Raw genomic sequence first — 24167 nt, forward strand, 5'->3', positions numbered from 1 at the left:
GATTTTGTAAACGTCCTGGTGAAGTTTACACCTGTAAACAATTTTCTGTCCCTGCACTGCTCGGTCCTTGTCGATCTGTGAAACTGAGTTTTAAATTAACAAAGACTCCTGGTTGTTCAAGTCAAAGGATGTATCCTGGTTAGTACTGTGCACCAGAACATGTGCTGAACTTGGTCTGGAGATGAACAAGGCATCCCAGCAGCACTCACGAAGGCCCCCGTCCAACGGGGTTCACAGACATACACGCAGAACACAGAGGGTCTGGCTCATAAGTATTAGAGAGGTACAGACCAGGTGAAAATAGGGCGCGATCGGCGAGAAGCACTTCCAAGGCTTTCAAGGGCATGAAATTTTAACTGGGCTTCCCACAATTGATTAAAATAGGGTAAGTCAGGGGCGCTTGGGTGGCTCAGTCGGTTAAGCGGCTGACTTCAGCTCAGGCCACAAACTCAGGTCATGGGTTTGAGCCCTGGGTCAGGCTCTGTGCTGACAGCTCAGAGCCTGGAACCTGCTTTGGATTCTGTGTCTCCCTCTCTCTACCCCTCCCCTGCTCATGCTCTGTTCTCTCTCTCTCTCAAAAATAAACATTAACCATTTTTTTTCTTAATTAGGGCAAGTCAAAATCAGCATGGGAAGAAAGGATGCCCAGGTGAGGAAGCAACCTGTTCAAGAAGGAACAGCCTGTTTCTTTTCCGTGCCCCTAAAAATGTCACCGTCACTGGCAGTTATTACTTAGATATGATATTACTCGAAAGACTTATTTTTACCAAAAAAAAAAATCTTTTTAAGGTAGACTGAGGCTCTATTTATTTGTTTTTATTTTTTTTTAATGTTTTTATTTATTTTTGAGACAGAGAGAGACAGAGCATGAGCAGGGGAGGGGCAGAGAGAGAGGGAGACCCAGAATCCGAAGCAGGCTCCAGGCTCTGAGCTGTCAGCGCAGAGCCCGACGCGGGGCTCAAACTCACGGACTGTGAGATCGTGACCTGAGCCAAAGTCGGATGCTCAACCAACTGAGCCACCCAGGCGCCCCTGAGGCTCTATTTAAATTAGATTCCCTCAAGCACGGTATCACCTTTTGATTTTGATTACAAGGAGCATTTTCAAATGGGGGCCTGTTTAAAGACACACAATAAAAACAATGATTTCTCTGATTTCCAAGCAACCTTCTCTCTCCTCCCGGCCTCCCCCCAAGCCCATCACCATCTGAGAAATGTCACCCACGGGCCACGAGAGCCGGAACAGGAGGCCTAGCCGTGCGCCCCTGAGAAGGCTCCCAGGGGAAGCAGCAGATCTCCTACCTCTCAAAGACACGCGTGGAACATTCGGCATTCTCTCGCACCTTCTCAAATTGCTTCCCAAATCCCGAATCGCCCATAATAATGAAAATTCCAGAGGTCACCCAGAACCAGATCGAAAGCCAAAAGCCGAAAGAAATAGCCTGCAGTCCCAGTCTGACCACGGACTGTAACCTTGGCCTTTGGCCGGTGGGATGAGAATGTTTGGGCAGGTGCAGATCAGGAGCTCTGGCGGAGAGGCTGTGGACGTAACACGGGGCGCCATCAGAGAAAACCGGGTTCCAGCCCTACCTGGGAAGCTATAGGAGAGGTGGGTGACCAGAGGAGGTCGCCGAGAAAGGGGTGCGTCAAGAGACAACAGGAGAGCGCTTGGGAGGCAGGGCGCACGCACAAGGTATTTCGCTGTTTCCAGAAGGGCAGGGGACAGAAAGGCTGTTGAGAAGGGCAGCTGGGGAAGGCCGGTGGGAGAATACGGGACCGGCAAGACCCTGGGAGACTGACTCTCCACGGGCACCATGGCCAGAGCATATGTGAACGTTGAACTCTGACCCCAAACCTGCAGTCACCGCCAGGAGGCCAACCCTTTGTCTCTAATAACTGGCCCAGCAAGAGAGCCGGACTTGTAACTCTGTATACACCACGGGAAGCCAAACAATAACTTCTGAAACGATGAGGCCAAAATGGCCAGGACTTAACTGCTAACTGCCAGCTTTCCTAGCTCGGGTCCTACTTTCCAGCTTAGGACCAGCCAGAGACAGACAAATGCGCTCCCCGAACACCCATCCCCAGGATGCGCCCCTGCCGGTTAGCCGCCTCCAGCTTCCCCCAGCCCACTGCTTCTGCCCAGGGCACACCCAAACCTTCCTTTTCGTCCCACTAGAAAGTTTTCCCACTCCGCCCTTCTGCCTCTGAGTCTGTGCCAGACGCAAGCGATGGTGGCTGACTCCCTTGCTTTCGCGAGCTCAGGATCGACAGCTTCTCCTCATTTTGATGATGTTCGTTTGCATCCACAGCATGATGGGCAGATGTTTCTAGGAGGCAAGAGTGTTTAACCGGGTGCATCACTAGGGGTGGGCTGAGGGAGAAATGTGCTTGGCAGAGGAGGGCCATCGGTGACCGTGTCACTTCCCAGGAGTGCTGGGACACAAGCCAGATTTGAATAAGGTGAAGAATTAAGAGGGGGTGAGAAAGGGGTGCCCGGGAGGCTCGGTCGGCTGAGTGGCTGACTCTTGGTTTCTGCTCAGGTCACGCTCTCAACGGCATGTGGGTTCGAGCCCTGCATCAGGCTCTGCGCTGACAATGCGAAGCCTGCTCGGGATTCTCTCTCTCCCTCTCGCTCCGTCCCTCCGCCACTCGCGCTGTCTCTGTCTCTCTCAAAATAAATAAATAGAAAAAAAAAAAAAACCAATCCGAGGGCGTGAGGAAGTTGCCCCAGCAAACACGGGCGATTATTTCGTAAAAATTCTGAGACAGAGGAAGAGAATTTGGACAGGAAAGGAGTGGAAATATACGGTTTTATGATGGACTTTTTATTTTTTTTATTTTTTTTTTATTATTTTTTTTAATGTTTATTTATTTTTGAGACAGAGGGAGACAGAACATGAGTTGGGGAGGGGCATAGAGAGAGGGAGACACAGAATCCGAAACAGGCTCCGGGCTCTGAGCTGTCAGCACAGAGCCCGATGCAGGGCTCGAACCCACGAACCACGAGATCATGACCTGAGCCGAAGTCGGACGCTTAACCGACTGAGCCACCCAGGCGCCCCTATGATGGACTTTTTAAAAAGATCCTGGAACATGTCTGTTGTGCTGGGAAGAACCCAGTTTACAGAGGAGCCTCAGTGACGCCAGAAAGAGTGCAACTGATCGGAGACAGGAGGTCAAGAGGCAGCCAGTGGGCAGGAGACTGAGAGCAGGGGTGCCAGGCAAGGCCTGTCTTCGACAGGAGGAGGGGACTTTATCCCCTGAAGGGACGGAAGAGGCATGCAGTTGGCAGGAAGTAGGTGGCTCGTGGAGGGAAGAGAGAATCCTTCCAAAGGCTTCTACTTTCTTCATTAGGTAGGAAGTAAAGCCACCACCAGCTGAGGGGAAGGGAGGGTCGTTGGGGGGGGGGGGGAGAGGGGGAGAACTGTCCCAATCACTGAGCAAGCAGCCTGCGGGGAAGTGTCACATGTCTGCGTCTCGTGAGGGACCAAAATCTCAAAGTGAGTCTGGCGAGTCCGGTGACTAGATGGGTTCCTGCTGTTGTGTTCACAGGAAGGCTTCCGCTGGTGTTAGGTGGGGTTCGGTCTAGAAGGATCTGCACCGTGGAGGGTCTGTGCGTGGCGCCTGTCACAGGCTGGAGTCTGACCCGAACGAGGAGGAAACTCAAGGCAAGAATTGGCAGAAACCAGCTGCGAAGGGCTGCCTCTGGCTTCCCAGTGACCTAGGAAAACGTGGGGTGGGCTGCTGAATTGAGCTGGAGGGACAGAAAGTCTGGACTGTTGTTGAATAAGGAGGCGTCGGTGGTCACAGCTCCAAGGGGGGGGACACACGGGAAGCTGGCGGAGGTGAGCAAATCCGAGGATGGGGAAGTGCACAGCCACAAACACCTGCGAGTGTAGAACACCACCAGCTGTGTAGCACGTGTCGGCTGGCCTCAGCTTCCCAAACTCGGGGGTGCGGGAAATGTTACGGCATCTTGCGTGTTTTTACTTTCGGTAAATCCGCTCAGGTGACATTCCAGGCTCCGGCGGCAGGCAGATGAAACCCTCATCGTTCTCGTCCCTCCGGGATCCAGGGTCACACCAAGTCTCCAGCGGCCCCTGTGCGGGGTCCCGGCGAGTCCCGTCCACACGCAGCCCCCTCAGGTGCACAGGCCACCCTCCTTTTGAGACCTTGTCACCTTCTTGGGCACTGCTGTCTCCTGCCCCTCTTTCTCTCTTGCCCTCAAACAAACCAGAATCGCTCTTGGAGACTGGCGTCAGGCTTCTTGTCTTGGAGGAAGCCCGGTGGAGAGCCACAGGCAAGGAATTACGGAGCTGGGTGGCGAGAATAAAATGAGAGAGGAGGGGGACGATGTGGGCGGAAGAAGCAAGATTTAATGTTTCCATAAATTATTCTGGGAGAATTCCAAAATTATTCTCGGTGTTTGTGATGGTATCTGCCATATTCTGAGTATAGTAAGCATATTCCAAAATGTAAATTGACATCTGTTGAAATAAGCGAGTAAGTGCGTCTCAAGTCTCATTATGACTTTTCAGATGCCTGTACAAAAATCTGAGCACACAATGGCGACATAATCAAATATTACTATTTATTTTATTTATTCATTATTTTTGGTTCAAAAGTCGTTAGAGGGTAATCGTCTTTCCTACCGACAAATTAACAGAAGAAAACAAAAAGGAAAATGTGATTCACTTTAAGCTTGCATTTCACTTTAGGATTTAGAGGTAATTACAACGTATCCATTCAATCAAAGGGAGCCCCCCACCAAGGGCGGGGCGGGGGGGGGGGAGTGGGTAAGGGAACAGGCAGCAGCATGGTAATTACAAAAACAAAAGCTATTCTCGTGGTGGTGTTTTTATTGGACCGAATAAAAATCCACGAAACCTAGAAACTGAAAGGCAATTTCATTCACAGGAGGTGTCCGACTCCCCCTGTCCCCATCTTCATAGATTCCTGGGGTTAAAAATCCTTCTTTCCCGTCCTTTATACAGAATTAGGCTAAAACTGTGAATAAAAAGCCTGCTGTCATTACTCGATTGTGGATTGCACCTCTAAAAGGGGTTCCTTTGCGACTCCGTCTGAGCGCTGCCCTGTCCCCCAGCAGTGGTTTGGGGGGATTCTGGAAGCCGCCAGGAGCTCCGGGAGATCCTGCCTACCGCACGTCCCGGGACCAGATTCGTGACAGGTGAACAGATTATAACTACAGGGGTTTAAGCCGTGCCCCCGCTATCCTGGAAAATAAAACCAAACATTGTAAAAACGCATATGGCACAACATTGGAGAGAGGCTTTGCAGAGGAGGTCAAGGGTGCTACCAGGGCCCCTGAGCAGGGAGGAGTCTGGGAGAGCCAGTCTGAGCCCTACAGACTCCCGGTCCCATTCTGCCTGTGCTGCTTACAATCGCCAAGTGAAACTCTTGGAAACTTAGCTTCCTTTTTATTGGAAGAATTTTAAGCACGGAGAACAATCTAGATTTTCCCTTGACTGAACACATACTTTGTGTTCACCTCTAATCCCACTGATCATTGGTTCATGTGTTGGCCTGATTTTATTAACTTGATTTTATTTATTTGAATAGATCTGTTAACAAATTATATTTCAATGAGTATTAAAATATTCACATAGGGACACCTGGGCGGCTCAGTTTGGTTGAGCGTTTGACTCTCGGTTTTGGCTCAGGTCATGATCTAGTGGTTCACGGGATCGAGCTCCACGTCGGGCTCTGTGCTGACGGCTCAGAGCTTGGTTGGGGTTCTCTCTCTCCTCTTTCTCTGCCCCTCCCTCTACATGCTCACTCTCTCTTTCTCTCTCTCTCTCAAAATAAATAAACATTTAAAAATTTTAATATTCATATAAAAATAATAAAGGTAACAAATACTTGTGATGCTGCCCAGAACCCCAAAAGTAAAATAGCTGCCAATGTATTTTTCCCTCATAATGCCCCCCTTTTCTCAATAGAGACACCTGTCTAAATAACTTATTGTTGGTTCGTAACTCTCCTGGGAGCCAGTGTAATCTGAGCCTGACTCCTGTACACAGAGGGCAGGGAGAAACCAAAGAAAGAGGCAAGTTACTCTAGTTGGAAGGTGGCAGCTTTAAAAAGCAAAGGCTTGTCTTGGGCAGAAGTGGGATGAATGGGGGCACCTGGGTGGCTCACCTGGTTAAGCGTCCGACTTCAGCTCAGGTCATGATCTCATGGTTCGTGGGTTCGAGCCCCGTGGCTGACAGCTTAGAGCATGGAGCCTCCTTTGGATTCTGTGTCTCCCTCTCCCTCTGCCTCTCTCTCTCTCTCTCTCTCGAAAATAAATAAACATTAAAAAAAAGAAGTGGGATGAATGGATCCCCAAATCTTAAACATTTACGAAGGGACCCTCACTGGGTTCAGTCACATATACCATGCGGGTGTTCTCAACACCACATCGCTGTCTCAAGGCCATGTCCTTGGAGCCTCTGGGAGTGGGAAAGGCAAGCAGAACACACATTCCAAGGGCGGAGAGGGGTGAGGAGCCTCCGACTGCCAGCGTCCAGCTCACAGGTCAGGCAGCAGGCACGTCTTTTCGATGACGATGTTTCCCAACGCTTATTCTTTGACTGTGTTTGCTCTTGAACTCTCTAAAAAGGATATTATAATGAATGTTGTCTGACTTTTTTCACTCAGCAATATTTTATTATGTTCTCTCTGCATCGTCCTGCAGAACTGTAGCACATTTATTTTCACAGGTGTGTCAATATCCATCATGAGGAGATCTACAATCTGATGATCCATGTGCATTCAGGCATTCGGGTGATGTCACTCTTTTTCTTATCGCAAACCTTCCTTTATATCTCTTCGTTTTTCTTGCATACCTAGGAATCGTTAGCATCAAAGGTGTAATAAAGAGTCTGGCCCCATTTTTTGACGTTTGAGGCTTTCACGTCTCACTCGTGCCTCTTCCCCTCTGTGCCCCTATCTGGACAAGCCGATAAGACATGCCAATTCCCCTCCTTTGGCGTGGGTGAGAGATCTGGGCCACGAGCTAGGATCTCCATCTGAACCCCAGCCCCGAGCCCTAACCATCATAAAACCTCCAAGCCGGTTTTGGACCAGCTTGGGAAGTCTTCCTTGCTTTCCCCCGAAAGTCTCACATAGAAGTATAAACCTTTTCATACCCTCTTGGGGGTGGTGGTGGTGGTGGTGTGTGTGTGTGTGTGTGTGTGCATCATCATTTTTGACAACAGAACCAAACTTTGGGTGGAAATCCATCCCGTTTCTGCAGATGACTGAACACAGCCCATGCTGCAACAGAATATCTAGACAGCGGTCACCACCGCTTGAGGGCTTTACCCTCTTGTCCGGCTGTGCTGAGCTGCTCGGTTGCCTCCCGGCGAGCATGCTTTTTGCCCGGAGCCGCTGCTCGCTGGCAACATTCCCCTCAGCGTGGTACTGGTTTGTCCTGCCTTTGCTGAGTCCTCCCGAGCCTCTGTTACAGATTTAACTGAAAGAAGTCAGAGCTTTCAACAGACACTTGGGGACAGGAGTCACGGTCCTGAGCCCGGACTGGAGGTGGCAATTGCAACACTCCCAGAAGCCAGTGGCTTCACTAGGTCCTTCCCTTTCCTGCTGTTGGCTGTGTCTAATCCTGATCCTCAGGGTTAGAGGAAAAACGCTCATGGCACCCCATGTGGTACAGCGTAGGAGTTCATGAAACCATCGTCGTGGTGTGACGCTGATTTGAGGGTCTCTGGAGGAAGAAACTTATAAGAAGCAGGGTTTATGCCCCGAAGCATGGAAAGAAAGAAAGAAAGAAAGAAAGAAAGAAAGAAAGAAAGAAAGAAAGAAAGAAGAGAAAGAAGAAAGAAAGAAGGAAGGAAAGAAGGAAGGAAAGAAAGAAAGAAAGAAAGAAAGAAAGAAAGAAAGAAAGAAAGAAAGAAAAAAGGAAAGAAAGAAAGAAAGAAAGAAAGAAAGAAAGAAAGAAAGAAAGAAGGAAAGAAGGAAGGAAGGAAAGAAAGAAAGAAAGAAAGAAAGAAAGAAGGAAAGAAAGAGAGGAAGAAAGAAAGAAGGAAGGAAAGAAAGAAAGAAGGAAAGAAAGAAGGAAAGAAAGAAAGAGAAAGAAAGAAAGAAAGAAAGAAAGAAAGAAAGAAAGAAAGAAAGAAAGAAAGAAAGAAAGGAAAAAAGGGGAGGGGAGGGGGGAGGAAGGTAGAGAGAAAGGAGGGAGTGGGAAGGGAAAAAAGGAAGGAAGGAAGGGGGAGAGAGGGAGGAAAAGAGAGAAGGAGAAAAAGAAAGAAACCTGGATGCAGAGGGAAGAAACAAAAGAACTAACACAGAAGTCCACAATTTGGCCCAATTGGAAACCCAAAACATACTGGAAGGATTCATACAGTAAATAGATTCATAAATGCTGATCGGGGCCCTTGGTCGACTCAGTGGGTTAAGCGTCCAACTTCAGCTCAGGGCAAGATCTCACGGTTCATGAGTCTGAGCCCCGCGTGGGGCTCTCTGCTGTCAGCACAGGGGAGCCTGCTTCGGATCCTCTGACACCCCCCCCCCCCCGCCCCTCCTCTGCTCTCATTCTCTCAAAAATAAAAATAAAAAACAGTGAAAACGACAACAAAAAGTTGTACCCTTTGACCGGCATCCCCCCCCCCATTTCCCCCACCCACATCTGCAAACCACCATTCTGCTGTTTCTGTGACTCTGATTTTTTTTAGATTCCACATGAACAGGAAATCATACAGTGTTTGCCTTTCTGCGCTGATTTATTGCACTTAGCATAATGCCCCCAAGGTCTACGCGTGTTGTTACAAGAGGCAGGATTTCCTCAGGGTCGTTGTGGTTGGTTTGTTTTTTGTTTTCAATATTGTCTGATCTTCGCTTTTGTTGCTTGCAAGCTCATCAGGTTTTTTTCCTGCAGAACTTCCTTCACTACTTTGTCTTTTTATTTCCACATCCATTTTGCAATCTTATTACCAAGTTATTTGAAAAATTCTACGAAATTTTCTTGAAGTTGCCCCAAACCCACAGATCAGTTTAGGAGAACTGACATCATAAAAACATGAGACTTCGTATCTGTGAGCATGGGCTTACCTTCACCATTAAGTTTTACACATACTTCACTCAATTTTTTACTGTTTTCCACATTCAAGGTGGGTGGCCCAGTATTGCTGGACTTCTTCCCAGGTGCTTTCTTTTATTTTAAGTTTATTTTTTATTTATTTTGAGAGAGAGAGAGAGAAAGCACAATTGGGGGAGGGGCAGAGGGAGAGAGAGGGAGAGAGGTAAGAGATAATGACATCTAGCTCGGTGCCCAGCACAGGGCTCGAACTCACAAACCACAAGATCATGACCTAAACTGAAAACGAGAGTCAGACGCTTAACCAGCTGAGCCCCCCCAGGCGCCCCCCAGCAGGTGCTAATTTTAGTTGTAAATGGTGGATCACCCAAAACACCACGTGTTCTCATCCTTACTGCCGTATAGAAACGCTATTGATATATACGTATTAATCACATACTATATTTCTACCAACTCTGTTTTTTCAATCTTAATATTTTCAACTCTGAAGCACCTACTTTACATGGCTCTTACAAAACTAAAGTGAAGATAGGGCGCCCAGGTGGCTCCGTGGGTTAAGCCCCAACTTCGGCTCAGGTCATGATCTCTCAATTCCTGAGTTCGAGCCCCATGCCGGGCCCTGTGCTGACAGCTCAGAGCCTGGAGCCTGCTTCCGGTTCTGTGTCTCCCTCTCTCTCTGCTCCTCCCCCGCTCGTGCTCTTTCTCTCTCTCTCTCAAATATAAATAAACATTGAAAAAAAGTTAAAACTAAAGTGAAGACAACCGGTATAAATTCTGTAGCTTTGTAGGGGTCCTGGATTAAATCTTAGTTTGCATGGCCTTTCCTTCTCTCAGAGACCCGCCCCTCGGTTAATGCCGAATGGGTTTAGGAATCCAGGGCTCTGGAAAGACTCTCAATGAAGTATTCTTTCTTCCAAGGCGAGAAAAAGTACAGCAGAAAGTGTGTGCCCTATTGCCTATGACCCTCATATCCTGTAGGGTTAGGTGAACTTCAGAAGTCTTTGTCCCTGAGCGATGTACTTTGGACGGCCCCAAACCAGGTGAGCCTGTGCGAGCAGCCAGTCCCAAACCCCACAGTGACTTCAGGGGAACAGCTTTCTCCTGCAGCTCGGCAGCTCGGCCTCACGCACTGTCCCACCCACACTTGCCGACAATGACTGCACCGTGTCCTTATTCCATTATTTCACACTCATGAAACACATAAAGCAACCAAAAAATCAAGAGAGTGCATAAATGAAAAAGCTGTTACTTTGTCATAATAGATTTCTCGGAACCAAAGCAAGATAACAATAAAAGGAACAGTTTTACTTCAGTGTTAGGTTTCTTACAAAGAAATTCCGGGGGCGCCTGGGTGGCTCAGTTGGTTAAGCGTCTGACTTCAGCGCAGGTCATGATCTCGCGGTTTGTGGGTTCCAGCCCCGCGTCGGGCTCTGTGCCGACAGCTCGGAGCCTGGAGCCTGCTTCGGATTCTGTGCCTCCCTCTCTCTCTGCCCCTCCCCTGCTCATGCTCTGTCTCTCTCTGTCTCAAAAATAAATAAAACATTAAAAAAAATTTTTTTAAAGAAATTCTGCATTACTGGATGTGAGGATAAATTGCATAAAAGTGAGGCATAAGTCAGAGTACAAGGGTGAGATTTTAGGAGTTACACCCTCAAATTTGTCTAATTCATCATATGGATATTGAAGACCAGAATATAGATTTTTTTTCATTATTTTGAAACTATCTTTCTTCCAAAGCTAAACTTATTGATCATAATGTCAGTATCTTCAGTATAACAGTCAGTTAACTATAGATTATTAATAAATAGGAATTATTTTGTTGATTAAGATCCACGGTTAACAGGGTGTCTTCCCAAAGAAAGTCCTTCCTCACATGTGAAAATATGAATGGTCATTCCTCTGTAAATATTATATTAGGAATCAGTATTATTGAAATTAATAAAAGTTAATATGGAATTGGTTGGCTTTCAAAGGCTAATGATACTAAAAAATATTTTCAAACTACGGAGATAGTTTTAATTAAACAAACAGAAAAACACTGCTTTATCTCATGTAGAAACAATTCAAAGAAAAACTGTTTTTCCGAAGGTTATTTACTCATAAGAGTGAGAGAGTGAGAGAGAGAGAGAGAGACTGCATGAGCAAATGCGTGCACGAATGGGGGAGAGGCAGAGTGACAGGGAGAGAGAGAATCCCAAGCAGACTCCACTCCCAGTGGGGGGCTCGATCTCACAACACTGAGATCATGACTTGAGCCGAAATACATAGTCAGACGCTTAACTGACTGAGCCACCCGGGCTCCCCCAAAGAACAGCTTTTTATATTACATTCAAAACTTTAATTATAAATACCAGTTTGTTATCTATTTCTACAATTATCATATAATATATATGCACGTATTTTTTTTATTTTTCAGAAATAGTGACACTCTAGAATTTCAAGAATCCAATGAAGTTCCATCAATCTAAGATTGTACCATTTTGGGCAATGAACACATTTGCCAATGTGCAAGGCGGTAAGACACTTTTCGTAGCTCTTCCTGTCACCATTTTCCTTCTCCAAAAAAAAAAAAAACAAGTCTTTAGCTTATTGTCTATTTTTCTACATTGAAAATACATATACAAGAAATAGCATGTATATAAATATGTATATATATATATATTTATATATATATATATAAATATATATATATATAGAACACATTTATTGCACCTGATGAACCAATATTAACACATTATTGTTGCCATGGTTGACATTAGGGTTCATTCTTTGTGCTGTGTATTCTATAGGCTTGACACACGTCCACCATGACAAACACAGGATACTTCCATTGCCTTCCAGCCCCTACGCCTCACCCCTGCAACCACTGATTCTTCCACCAGCTTTTCCCAGAATGCCCTAGAGTCGAAATCATTCGCTACGGGGCCTCTTCAGATGGTTTCTTATTCTTTGTAATACGCTTTTAAGTTTCCTCCTCCGTGTGTTTTTGTGACCTACCCGCTCATGTCCTTAGTCTGCTGACTCACATCCCATCGCCTGGATGTGTATGTGTCCACTTACCCACCGAGGGCATCGCGACTGCTTCCGAGTTTGACAAGTATAAATAAAGCTGTTATGAGCATTCACGTGCAGGTTTTGTGCAACAGAAGCCTTCCACACCTTTGGGTACAATTGCTGGGTGATATGGTAAGCATATGTGGATTTTGTAAGAAATTGCCAAACTGTCTTCCCTAGAGGCGGCACCATTTTGCATTCCCACCAGCCGTAAGTGAGAGCTCTTGCTCTGCAAGAACGTGCGGTGTCATCAGGGTTCTGGATTTGACATAATTCTGTTAGGTGTGTGGTGACATCTCACCGCTGATTTAATTTACAATCCCCTAGTGACATACGATGTTAAGCATCTTGTCATAAGCTTATTTGTCATCTGTGTATCTTCTCTAGTGAGGTGTCTCTTCAGATTCTTTTTTTTGCCCAGTTTTAATCGGTTGTTGAGGGTTAAAGATTGTTTGTATATTTGGGGGGCACCTGCATGCCTCAGACGGTTAGGCATCCAAGTCTTGGTTTCTGGCTCAGGTCGTGACCTCATGGTTTGTGAGTTGGAGCCCACTGTCTGTGCTGACAGTGCAGAGCCTGCTTGGGATTCTCTCTCTCCCTCTCTCTCTCTGTGCCTGTCCTGCTCGTGCTCGCTCGCTCTCTCTCTCTCTCTCTCTCTCTGCCCCTCCTCTGCTTATGCTCACTCTCTCTCCCTTTGAAAACAAATAAATAAACTTTTTTAAATGTTGTAAAAAAAGATTCTTCCTATATTTTGGATATCAATCCTTTATCGGGCACATGTTTTCGCAAATATTTTTTCCCAGACTATGGCTTGACTTTTCATTCTATTAACAGTGTCTTTTCTCAGAGCAGGAGTACTCAATGTTCGTAAAGTTCCACTGCATTTTATATTGAATTCTTGGATCTGTTTTTTAAAATATTTATTTATTTATTTTTGAGAGAGAGAGACAGAGAGAGAGAGAGAGCAAGGAGGGGCAGAGAGAGAGAAGAGAGAAGGAATCCTAAGCAGGCTCCACACTGTCAGCACAGAGCCCCACGCGGGGCTTGATCCCACACACCATGAGATCATGACCTGAGCTGAATCAAGAGTCGGATGTTTAACTGAGCCCCCCAGGCACCCCCATGAGTCAATATATGTGAAAGGTGTGAGGTTTTTGTCTACATCTCTTTCTTGCATGGCAATATCCATTTGCTCCAGCACCAAAGCTCACACAGGGAAATGGACAGTCTGTCTAGCCCTCTACCTATGAAAGAATTTGAATCAATACTTAGTATCTGACAAACAGAAAACAGGAGGGCCAGATGGGTTCGTTGGTGAATTTTACCAAACATTTTAGGGGAAAAAATTACGCTTATTTTCTAAAATCTTTTCCAAAAACATAGAAAAAAAATGCATACGTCTTAATATATTTTATGAGGTCAGTATCACCCTAGTATCGAAAACACAGAGGGGTGCTTGCGTGGCTCAGTCGGTTAAGCGCTCAACACTTGACTTTGGCTCAGGTCGTGATCCCAGGGTCATGAGATTGAGTCCTGCATCGGGCTCTGCGCTGAGTGTGAAGCCTGCTGAAGATTCCCTCCGTTCCTCTCCCTCTGCCCCTCCCCCACTTGTACCCACATGTGCACTCTCTCTTTCTTTTTTTTTTTTTTTAATGTTTATTTATTTTTGAGACAGAGAGAGACAGAGCATGAACGGGGGAGGGGCAGAGAGAGAGGGAGACACAGAATCCAAAACAGGCCCCAGGCTCTGAACTGTCAGCACAGAGCCCGACGCGGGGCTCGAACTCACGGACCGTGAGATCATGACCTGAGCCGAAGTCGGACGCTTAACCGACTGAGCCACCCGGGTGCCCCTCACTCTCTCTTTCTTTTAAAAAAAAATACGTAAAGTCTTACAACACAAGAAAAATTCGGACAGATATCTTTAATGGATATGGACACCAAAGTCCTCAATAAACTGGTAGTAAATCATATCCAACAAGATATGAAAAGAATTCTATACCAGGCCCAAGAGGGATTTATTCCAGGTATGCAAGACTGGTTCAATGTTAGAAAGCCAATTCGTGAAATTTGTCATCTCAACAGGCTAAAGCAGAAAAACGATATGATCACATCAGAAGATGTAGAAAGAGAATCTGACAAAACGCATCATTTATTCACAGCGAAAACTTGCAGCAACGTAGAAATAGAACTATTGCAATTTGGTAACGAGCATTTACCAAAAGTCCGCATCAAACATAATCCTTACTGGTAACAAACTAGATGCCTCCCGCTAAGGTCAGGGACAAGGCAACCACTTCCCCTGTCGCCCCTCCTTTTCAACCTTGTCTGGAAGTCACAGCCAATGCAACTAGAAAGAAAAGGGCATAAAACGTAAATAGATTGGAAGGGGAGAAATAAACTGTCTTCGTTCCCAGATGACAAGATCATCTATGCAGAAAATCTTATAGAATCAACAAAAAATTCTGGTAACCCAAAAACACTTACGGCAAGATTGCAGGATATATTTTCGCATACAAAAGTTGATTGCTTTCCTATATACCAGCATTGTATGCTTGGGCTTTAAATTAAAAACACGATATCATTTACATTAGCACCAAAAGAATGAAATAGCTGGGCATAAATCTAACAAACTAGGTACAAGATATACATGATTAAAAGCCACACACCTCTGATAAAGGAACAAAAGGGTATTTAAATACATGGAGAGAGAGCTCATTCTCCTTTTATACGAAGATCAAAAATTGTTAAGGTGTCACATCTTCCCAACTTGATCTATGGACTCAATGAATCCAAATCAAAACCCCGGCAAGTTATTTTCTGGATATTGACAAACGTATTCCAAAGTTCATAAAAAAACAGAGTAGCCAACATAATATTGAGGGAGAAGAATAAGGCTGGAGGCTTGCCACCACCCATCATCAACACTTACTATAAAATTACAGTAATTAAGGCCACATGGTATTGGCAAAAGAAGAGACAAATAGATCAATGGAACTGAATAGAGAGCCCAGAAATAGAACCATACAAATACAGTCAACTGATCTTTGACAAAGGAGCAAAGGCAATTCTGCCTTTCACAAAAATTAACTCAAAAAGGATCACAGACCTAAATGTAACACACGAAGCTCTTTAACAGAGGAGAAAAATCTAGGTCACCCAAGGCCAGGCAATGACTTCTTTAGACACAATACTAAAAGCACAATTCTCGAATGAAAAAAATTGATAACTTGGATTTCACTAAATTAAAAACTTCCGGGAAACCACAGACTAGTGGGAATGCAAAATGGTACAGCCACTTTGACGTGTGTTGTTTTTTTTTAAATTTTTTATTTTTGAGACGGAGAGAGACAGAGCATGAACAGGGGAGGGTCAGAGAGAGAGGGAGACCACAGAATCCGAAACAGGTTCCAGGCTCTGAGCTGTCAGTGCACAGCCCGACGCGGGGCTCCAACTCACAAACTGTGAGATCATGACCTGAGCCGAAGCCGGACGCTTAATCGACTGAGCCACCCAGGCGCCCCGAAATAGTACAGCCACTTTGGAAGACAGTTTGTCAGTTTCTTACAAAATTAAACATATTCCAATTATACGATCCACCAATCACACTCCTCTGTATGTACCTTCCGTAGATGAATGGATAAACCAATGTGTTATATTCAGACAACAGAATCCTCTTCCACAATAAAAAAAAAAAAGAGCTATCAAGTGAGAAAAAAAAAGACATAGAGGAACCCTAAAAGCATATTGCTAAGTGTACGAAGCCTGTCTGAAAAGGCTACATATTATATTCTTCCAGCCATATGGCACTGCAGAAAAAAGCAAAACTATGAAGACAGTAAAAAGATCAGTGCTTTCCAGGGGCTAAGAGCAAGGGAAGGAGGGATGAACAGATAGATTGCAAGAATTTTTAGGACAGTCAAACTACTCTGGGGGCGCCTGGCTGGCTCGGTCGGTTAAGCGTCCGAGTCTTGGTGGTCAGCTCAGGTCATGATGTCACGGTCCATGGGCTCGAGCCAGAAGTCGGGCTTTTCACTGGCAGCCTAGAGCCTGGTTGGGATTCTATCTCTCTCCCTCTGCCTTTTCCCTGCTCTCTCTCTCTCTCTCTCTCTCAAAATAAATAAATAAGCTTTTTTTTTTTTTAAAAGAAACTACGCTGTACGAGACTGCAATGGTGAATACATGACGTTATACATTTGTCAAAACCCATAGAATGTACAACACACAGAGTGAACCCTGATGTAAATTTCAATTAACAATAGTGTTTCAGTATTGACTCATCAGTTGTAACAAACGTACCACTAATACAACACGTTAGTAACAGAGAAAAGGGGACGAGGGTGTTGCAAGGCTGAAGCGAGTATATGGGAACTCTGTCCATTCTGCTCAATATTTCTATAAACCCAAAACTGCTCAAGAAATAAAATTCTTAAATTCAAATAATAGTGGCAGAGAGTTGGAGATTTATATCAAAGTGCTGATTCATGAAGGTTTCAGAGGCTTGAACAAAGTGAACTAGTGGGGGCTTAGGCTTGGGGACCTGAGATGGTAGGGTGATCACCCAAGGGTACGGGATTCCTTTCTGGGGTGATGAACATGTCCCGAAATTAACGGTGGGGTTGGTTGCAAACTCTGGGAATGTGCCAGAAACTACCGAATTGTGCACTGTAAGTGGTACACTGGACGATATGTGAATTATACCTCAATACAGCTGGTAAAATAAATTGAAAGTCCTAGATCTATGTTACAAAGTTCAACGAACAGCATTTAATAGTTTGCCTCTTGCCACAGTGCATGTTCTAAGGTCTTAACATCTGCCTTCTTACCAGAAAGTCAATAATGTTTAAAAGTATAAAACTCCAGAGTGAACATCAATGTTTTACAGATTTCGGTGAAGGTTTCGAGAATCGCAGGTGTTAAGAGGCAAGAGCCCTTAAAACATTTTCCTTCCTCTCCTTCCCTTTCCTTCCCCGGACTGTTAGAACCAGATTTTCAAATGTCATTATTGATGACGTGGAAATTGTTTACAATGTTAATTTGGGGTGAAGTTTTGAGCATTTGTTTTTGCAGAGAAACAATTACTGTATCCCTGCCCCCCACACACTCGGGCAGAGAGCACATCCTCCTTCATCAGGCTACCAGCTCAGCCCAGGGCCCCCCTTCAAAGAAGGGAGTACAAAAGATAGAGCCAGCACAAACATCCATTATTGCCATCAGCTCAGTAACAGCGGTGGCTTTGTCATCAGAAGTAATGGGAAGAATGAAAAAGGAGATGATCGTTCAGATTACAGGGATTCACAAAATAAGCTTTGTCTCACTGTGGAGGACTTGCCGAGAAGAGAGATTAGATGTTAGAAAGAAGAAACATGAGAGCAACAGAGAGAGGAAGAAGGTTTGGAAAATGAATTCTCCCAATTACTTCATGCGGTTGTTTAATTTTGGGGTGTGTATCTGACAATTTGCACAGAACTGCATTCTCTTACGTGACTGAAATTGAATGAGCGTGATTACTTTAGGCTGAGGCTATCTTACAAAAGATTCTCAGAGCTAAAACTGATAATATGATTACTTGCTGGTTATTTTTAAATATCATGTGGGAATCTAACTTTTTTTTCGTATCTATTCCTAGTTTATTATTTTTTAATTTACTTGAATCCAAGTTAGTTAACATATAGTGAAATAATCGTTTCAGGAATGGAACTTAGTGATTCCTCACTTACATACAGCACCTGCTGCTCATCCAGACAAGAGCCCTCCTTAATGCCCATCCCCCATGTAGCCCCTCCCCGCTGCCCCCTCCCCTCCAGCAACCCCCAGTTTGTTCTCTGCATTGAAGAGTCTCTTATGGTTTGTCTCCCTCTCTGTTTTTATCTTATTTTTCCTTCCCGTCCCCTGTGTTCATCTGTTGTGTTTGTTAAGTTCCACATAGGACTGAAATCGTATGATGTTTGTCTTTCTCTGACTTATTTCGCTTAGCATAATACATTCTAGTTCCATCCATATCACTGCAAATGCAAGATTTCATTCTTTTTGGTGACTGAGTAATATTCCATTTTACACACACACACACACACACACACATACATATATAAATATATCTTCTTTATCCATTCATCAGTCAATGGACATTTGGGCTCTTTCCATAGTTTGGCTATTGTTGATAGCGCTGCTATAAACATTAGGGTACACTGTGTCCCTTCGAACTAGCATTTTTGTATCCTTTTGATAAATACCTAGTAGTGCAATTGCTGGATCATAGGGTAACTCTATTTTTAATTTTTCTTAATTTTTTAAAACATTTATTCATTTTTGAGAGACAGAGAAACAAAGCGTGAGTGGAGGGGGGGCAGAGAGAGAGGGAGACACAGAATCCGAAGCAGGCTCCAGGCTCGGAGCTGTCAGCACAGAGCCCGACGTGCGGCCGGAACTCATGGACCGTGAGATCACGACCTGAGCCGAAGTCGGACGTTCAACCGACTGAGCCACCCAGGCGCCCCATCCATTTTTAATTTTTTGAGGAACCTCCATACTGTTCTCCAGGGTGGCTGCACCAGTTTGCATTCCCACCAGCAGTGCAAAAGGGTTCCCCTTTCTCCGCATCCTCACCAACGCCTGTTGTTTCCTGAGTTCTTAATTTTAACCTGGGAATCTAACGTAATAGGGATGTTTAGACAGCTGGTATTTCGAGGCGATTCATATGCTTTCTACCGTAGTTTCCAGCCCAAGCTCACTCTCATCTCACCAAATGAAGACCGCATGTCAGTGTACTTTTCAGCCTTGTAGGACACCCCCACCCTCGTGTTGGGGATTAAATCTTAGATCCTGGGGGACTGGATCTAAACTTGAGGAGTCCCATGTAGATGGTTTGAGGGCATCAGTCAATTACCTGTTTGAATTTAAGAGACTAAAAGAGACAGTGGTAGTAATGTCACAAGGAGAGGACATCCATTTGTGACACCTCTCCCATGTACATTCTGCAGGTGTGACTTCACTGTAACTTTATGACGAGGGCATTTAACCACCTGACAATAAAAACCTGTGCCGTTATAAATTCTAGTCATAGTCTCCAAATGTATTACTCCAGAAACATTTGGATAAGCAATTGAATTTCAAAGGCACCTTTCTTAAAGCTTTCTTATTACATATGCATATAGATCAATTATTTACGTTCTGGAAGGGTTGGAGAAATTTCTGCATATAGGCACCTACTTTATTATTATTATTTTTGTGTGTGTGGCCATGTTGGAAGAAACACTGCAGGCGAAAACGGACAGTGCTTGTGCATGGAAAGTCTGAATGGGGCAAAATACAGCGTTTTATATCTTATAATCTATAAAAACTGCAAGGAGGTGACTGGAAGGTTACCTCAATGCTAACTCAATGATGTTTGTAGCACACTGACCATTACCTATTAGCATATATTTTAAGAACGCTGACTCGCATAGGAAGTATCTCCAGGCAAAAGATGTGTACGTAATGTTTCAGAGAATAGAATGAAAGTATTTTCATAATATATGTATAGATGTAAATGCACTTGTTAGCCAAAATCCATTTCTGAACCTTTGTTTGAGTCATCAGACTCAGTAAAAAGATATGTCCATGTAAAGTCACTAAGGCTCAACTCTTAACATGTATGCGTATCTGTGTAGAAGAAATACAGGTGAAATAAACCATATTCAATGATTTAAATTCGTGTTTCATCCCATAAATTGGACTGCATTGCATTATGTAATATTCCGTAAGTACTAAGTTAATACCAAAGATTGGACTTTTTTTTTTTTTTTATCTAGATGATACGACTGGCCAGAAGGAATGACCTGAATTATTACAAACATTGCAAAAAAAGAAAGATTATTTATAAAGCCTTTTTCATCTGAAGCGTAGATCTTATGATCTGGATAGAACTTTATTTAACATGTATATGGTTTCCTGATTTCCTCTGAAAAAACAGATATGAAATTCCTCAAAGGAAAAGAAAAGGGGAAAAAAAAGGAAAGAGCAAAAACAAGAAGCAAATTTATTCAGTTTATGTTAGTCCTCGTTTTCCGAGATCTTACTTAATTTGAAATCAATCTGAAATCCATCGTAATATATACCTCTTAATTAGGCAGAAGCAATTAGACAAATAATGTTTCAAGCATAGGTATGCCCAGCCACTCTGGTAATTCTGTTTAAAGATGCGTTAAGACAATAGGCTGTGATTCCTGAATAGAATTGAATGCAAGGAGTTCTGGCTAACAAACAGGTCACTTCTCAAAGCCTGTGACTGATATTATACACGTGAATTTAAAACATGGCATAATATCTTTGGATCTAATTTTGCATCAATGTTTGCAAGCCTAATATTGCCAACTGTTAGACCCAGAAAAATATAATGGGAGGAAATAAATCTATCTTCAAGTGGAATTTTTAAAAATTTTAGCTACAAAAAAAAAGTACAGGCACGTAGTTTAGAAAGGCAAATGGCGCTAAGAGGTTCACTCTGACAATTATCTTTTGACACCAGGTGTGTGACTTTGGAGTCATTGAACCTCGCTGCGTGTCGGTTCCTCATCTGTAAAATGGGGATAATAATGTGTCAATACTATGTCCCTGTGAGTATAAAGATGCTGTGAGTATCCAAGGAGCTGGTAGGTAAGAGACTAAGGACTAAAATAAAATAAAATAAAGTGACCTTCTTGATTTCTCTAAATAGGCTGCATCCTTCTTGGAACAGACTTCGAGTTCCTACTCTCAATTAAATGTAGTCTGTTTGGAGGGAAGCATATGATCCATATTCACATTTAGTTGCAGTTAAAATTTCAAAATTTGGAACGCGTCCGCGTGCTTTTTCTCATCCTCCTTCAAAGAATATGGAATTCTTGTTTCCCCGAGGGTTTGACAGAAAACCCTCAGAACATCTTCGGTATCTGAATCGTAAGCATCTTTCAGAACTGAGTCTGAATTTACAACTGGGTTAGGCTTGTATCTTTCCATCCCAGGACGTAGTTCTGAGAACTGCTTCCGTTTCCTGGCTTCTCATAAACCTGTGTTCTTCTAGAATTTATAAAGATATGGAAATATACCTTGTGGCTAGGCCCAGGAGGTGGTCCCTCTTGCTGGGAGGAGTGTATGGATTCATCTTTGCCCCAGAGTCTCACTGGCTCAGCTCATGGGGGCTCTGGGATCCTACTCACATGTCCTGACTTTCTCTGCAGCAGGTAGCACGGTGCCTCTCCTTAGGAGAACACATCTGGGGAAATTCGTCAGAGCCAGGCGGTGGGTGGGTCCCGAACAGTCCAAAAAGAACAGGCACAGCCTCCCAAAATTCATACGCATTCTTATACACAGTTAGAATTACAGACATTTCAAATGTCGGGGGTTCACAGCGTAGTTATCTTCCCAATGGTGAAGAGTGCCGCACTGACTTACCAAAAGCAGGAAGTCTCCAGTCTCTGCTTCCTGTCCCAGGGCTAGGGTCGCTGGGCCCCACCCAGTTCTCTCCTCCAAGATGGTCACGGGCACAGCTCCCTCTTCTGAAACCCACAGAGTAACAGTGAATGTAACCATCCATAAAGAAGTCTACATGAACCTTTCGCAAAGCAAGGGGAAGGGGAAGGGAAGTTAGCACAGGAGCGTGGAAGGAAATTCAGTGTCAGCACGTACTTCTGCAACAGTCCTGGCATCGTGACCCCCTTCGGCCACTCTCTGCTCTCTGCACGCTTTGCTCTCTGGCAGCACTCAGCTCGTTGGCTTCTTTCCCCGCTATCCTGACCCAGACTTTCATTTCAGAGGAATCTGAGACCTTAATATTAACCAGATGTAGAATGTAGGGAGGCAAGACACGGGATCCCTTGATAATCGGGATGGATTCCTCCTGCCCATCCCATAACCTTCCCCCCCCCCCCAACTTACCCAGTGATTTGCAGTGACTGATATCCCAGGAGGCAGTCGGGGCTTCAATGCAGGGGGAGCACTGTTGTGTTTGCGGGTGGAAGCAAGCAGCCCTCACCCCGAGGGTCCGACAGTTTCTAAATCCAGGGTTCCCAACTCGGGGGCAGGAAGAAAACGGTTTGTGAGCAGATCATTAAATGGTTCACAAGTGAAAGCGGTCGCTAGTTCGAGTCCTAACCTGCTCCTGTAAAACAATACGCCAGGGAATCGGTCAGGATGCAACCCAGGGCACCGACAGACAGCCGGACGCGCCACTGCCCCCCGCACTCGGGAGAACAGCGGCCTTCACCACGATGAAGTCCAGCTGCTCCTTTGTCTTTGCCCCACTTGGTCCCCATCGTGTCTCGAGCTGGAGGATGGCATCGGCCGAGTCCGAGGCTTATGCCTTCTAGCTGGTGGCCGTCAGCAGCTCCCGGAAGGGGACTCTGCCTCCTTCATCCACGATCGGCATGAAGTCAAGCCTCCAGAATGTAACAGCCGATCCCGCAGTTGACACGTCCGTTCCTTGCTCCCCAGCGGCTCGCAGAAGCAAGTCGGGACCCCCTGAGAGCTTCCGGTCATGCGCCGTCACTGTTCTTTTCAGCGGCCGGAAGAGGGCCCCACGGGGCTCACGTGGTTCATTCACCGCAGAACCGGCCTGATGATCGCGCCTCGGGGACGCGTGAATGCCACACTTTCTGCTTATCCGGGTCCTGTTGCAAAAGCGGAATCGTTATAGGGGCCTCGTCTCTGACAGTCGGCATAGAAAAAGCAGGTGGAGGCAGCGCTGTGCGTTTTCCCCGCCAGCGGTCCAGGGATGGGGCGAGTGCTCACCGAGAAGCGCTTTACTGGCCGGCCACGGGTAGGGATTTTAGGGACAGCATCCAAAATAGGAATAGTAATCCTCCCCCAGAGGAGGTCTGGCGGGGTTTTCTTGTTTTCTTCTTCAGCTGCTTTTGAAGTCATTTCCCCTCCCCCTCGAGAACCGGCGGGATAGAATCATCACTCATGTAAGCTGAACGGGCTCCTGGCCAAGCCGGTAATGACACAGATGACAGATGAGGGAGTAGTCTCAGGGACCAGCTGCCCCGGCGGGGGGCTCGTCCCAGACCTGGTCCCCAGGCCTGGTCGCAGGCCCACGCTCATTGAGTGCCCGCCACTTGGCCAACGTTGCATTGGGTTTTACAGGGAAATAGTGGCCACGTTTCCCACCCTCTTGCAGGAGGTATTGCCTTAATTTTGATAGTGAGAATGCATTAAAACAACCTTTTTTAAAAATTGATTTATTTTGAGAGAGACAGAGACAGGACCCTGGGGGTAGGGAGGGGAGAGAGAGAGAGAGAGAGAGAGAAGGAGGGGGGGGGTGGAGAGAATCCCAAGCAGGCTCTGCGCTGTCAGAGTGGAGCCCAACGTGGGGCTCGAACTCATGAATCCGTGAGATCACGACCTGAGCCGAATCCAAGAGTTGGACACACTTAACCGTCTGAGCCACCCAGGTGTCCCTACAAGAACCCTTTTCAAGTAAATCTTTACCCATGTAAATATGAACATGTGAATGGTTTTGGTCTGGTACACTCGATAACATGCAACTAAGAGGATGAAGGGGTACAATCAAATTAGAAGAGAAAAAAACAACCACTCTCTCCTTCCTGGGTAAAATTGTGTCTCAGAATAACCGGGCTTACGAAAGCTCGAAATACAAAGGCTCCTGATGAAAAAAATATGTGATTGGGAGAGCTCCAATTAGACACTTTCTAAAATATTTCTCTTTCTTCTGACTAGAGTATTTTAAGCTGCAGAGAAGCTCGTTAGCTGGAATGGGACTCATTGAGGACTGATCCTTCAGAGACAGTGCGGAGCCAGCCTGCCATCAGGCACGTGTGCGGGGGACGCATGCGAGGCAGGCTCTCTGTGCCCCAACGTCTGGCAGAAACCTCACACCCAGGCGTGAAGGCAGTGGGTGAGGACAGAGGGCGCCAAGGGGGGAAGGACAGAGGATGGCTCTCAGGGAAGATCGCGGGGCAGGGGCCAAATAGCCTTGGACTTGGCCAGTCCCCAGTTCCGGGCGAACTTGGAAATGTCACCAGATCTCTTCAGAATGTCCCAGAAAATGTCTCTGCGCGAAGGCTAAATTCTCCGCCAGCTCC

General features: G+C 45.5%; 1 long non-coding RNA gene across 1 annotated transcript; it reads right to left on the reverse strand.

The window, feature by feature from the left end:
- Positions 1 to 3458: 3458 nt before the first annotated feature.
- LOC131492159 (uncharacterized) lies at positions 3459 to 22579 on the reverse strand. Its single transcript, XR_009251902.1, has 4 exons — positions 22003 to 22579; positions 21520 to 21623; positions 6162 to 6295; positions 3459 to 5236 (listed from the first exon to the last, which is right to left on the reverse strand). It is a non-coding gene; the product is annotated as an uncharacterized LOC131492159 (long non-coding RNA).
- Positions 22580 to 24167: the final 1588 nt, after the last annotated feature.

This window comes from Neofelis nebulosa, chromosome 12 (assembly GCF_028018385.1).
Source record: "Neofelis nebulosa isolate mNeoNeb1 chromosome 12, mNeoNeb1.pri, whole genome shotgun sequence".
Taxonomy (NCBI): domain Eukaryota; kingdom Metazoa; phylum Chordata; class Mammalia; order Carnivora; family Felidae; genus Neofelis; species Neofelis nebulosa.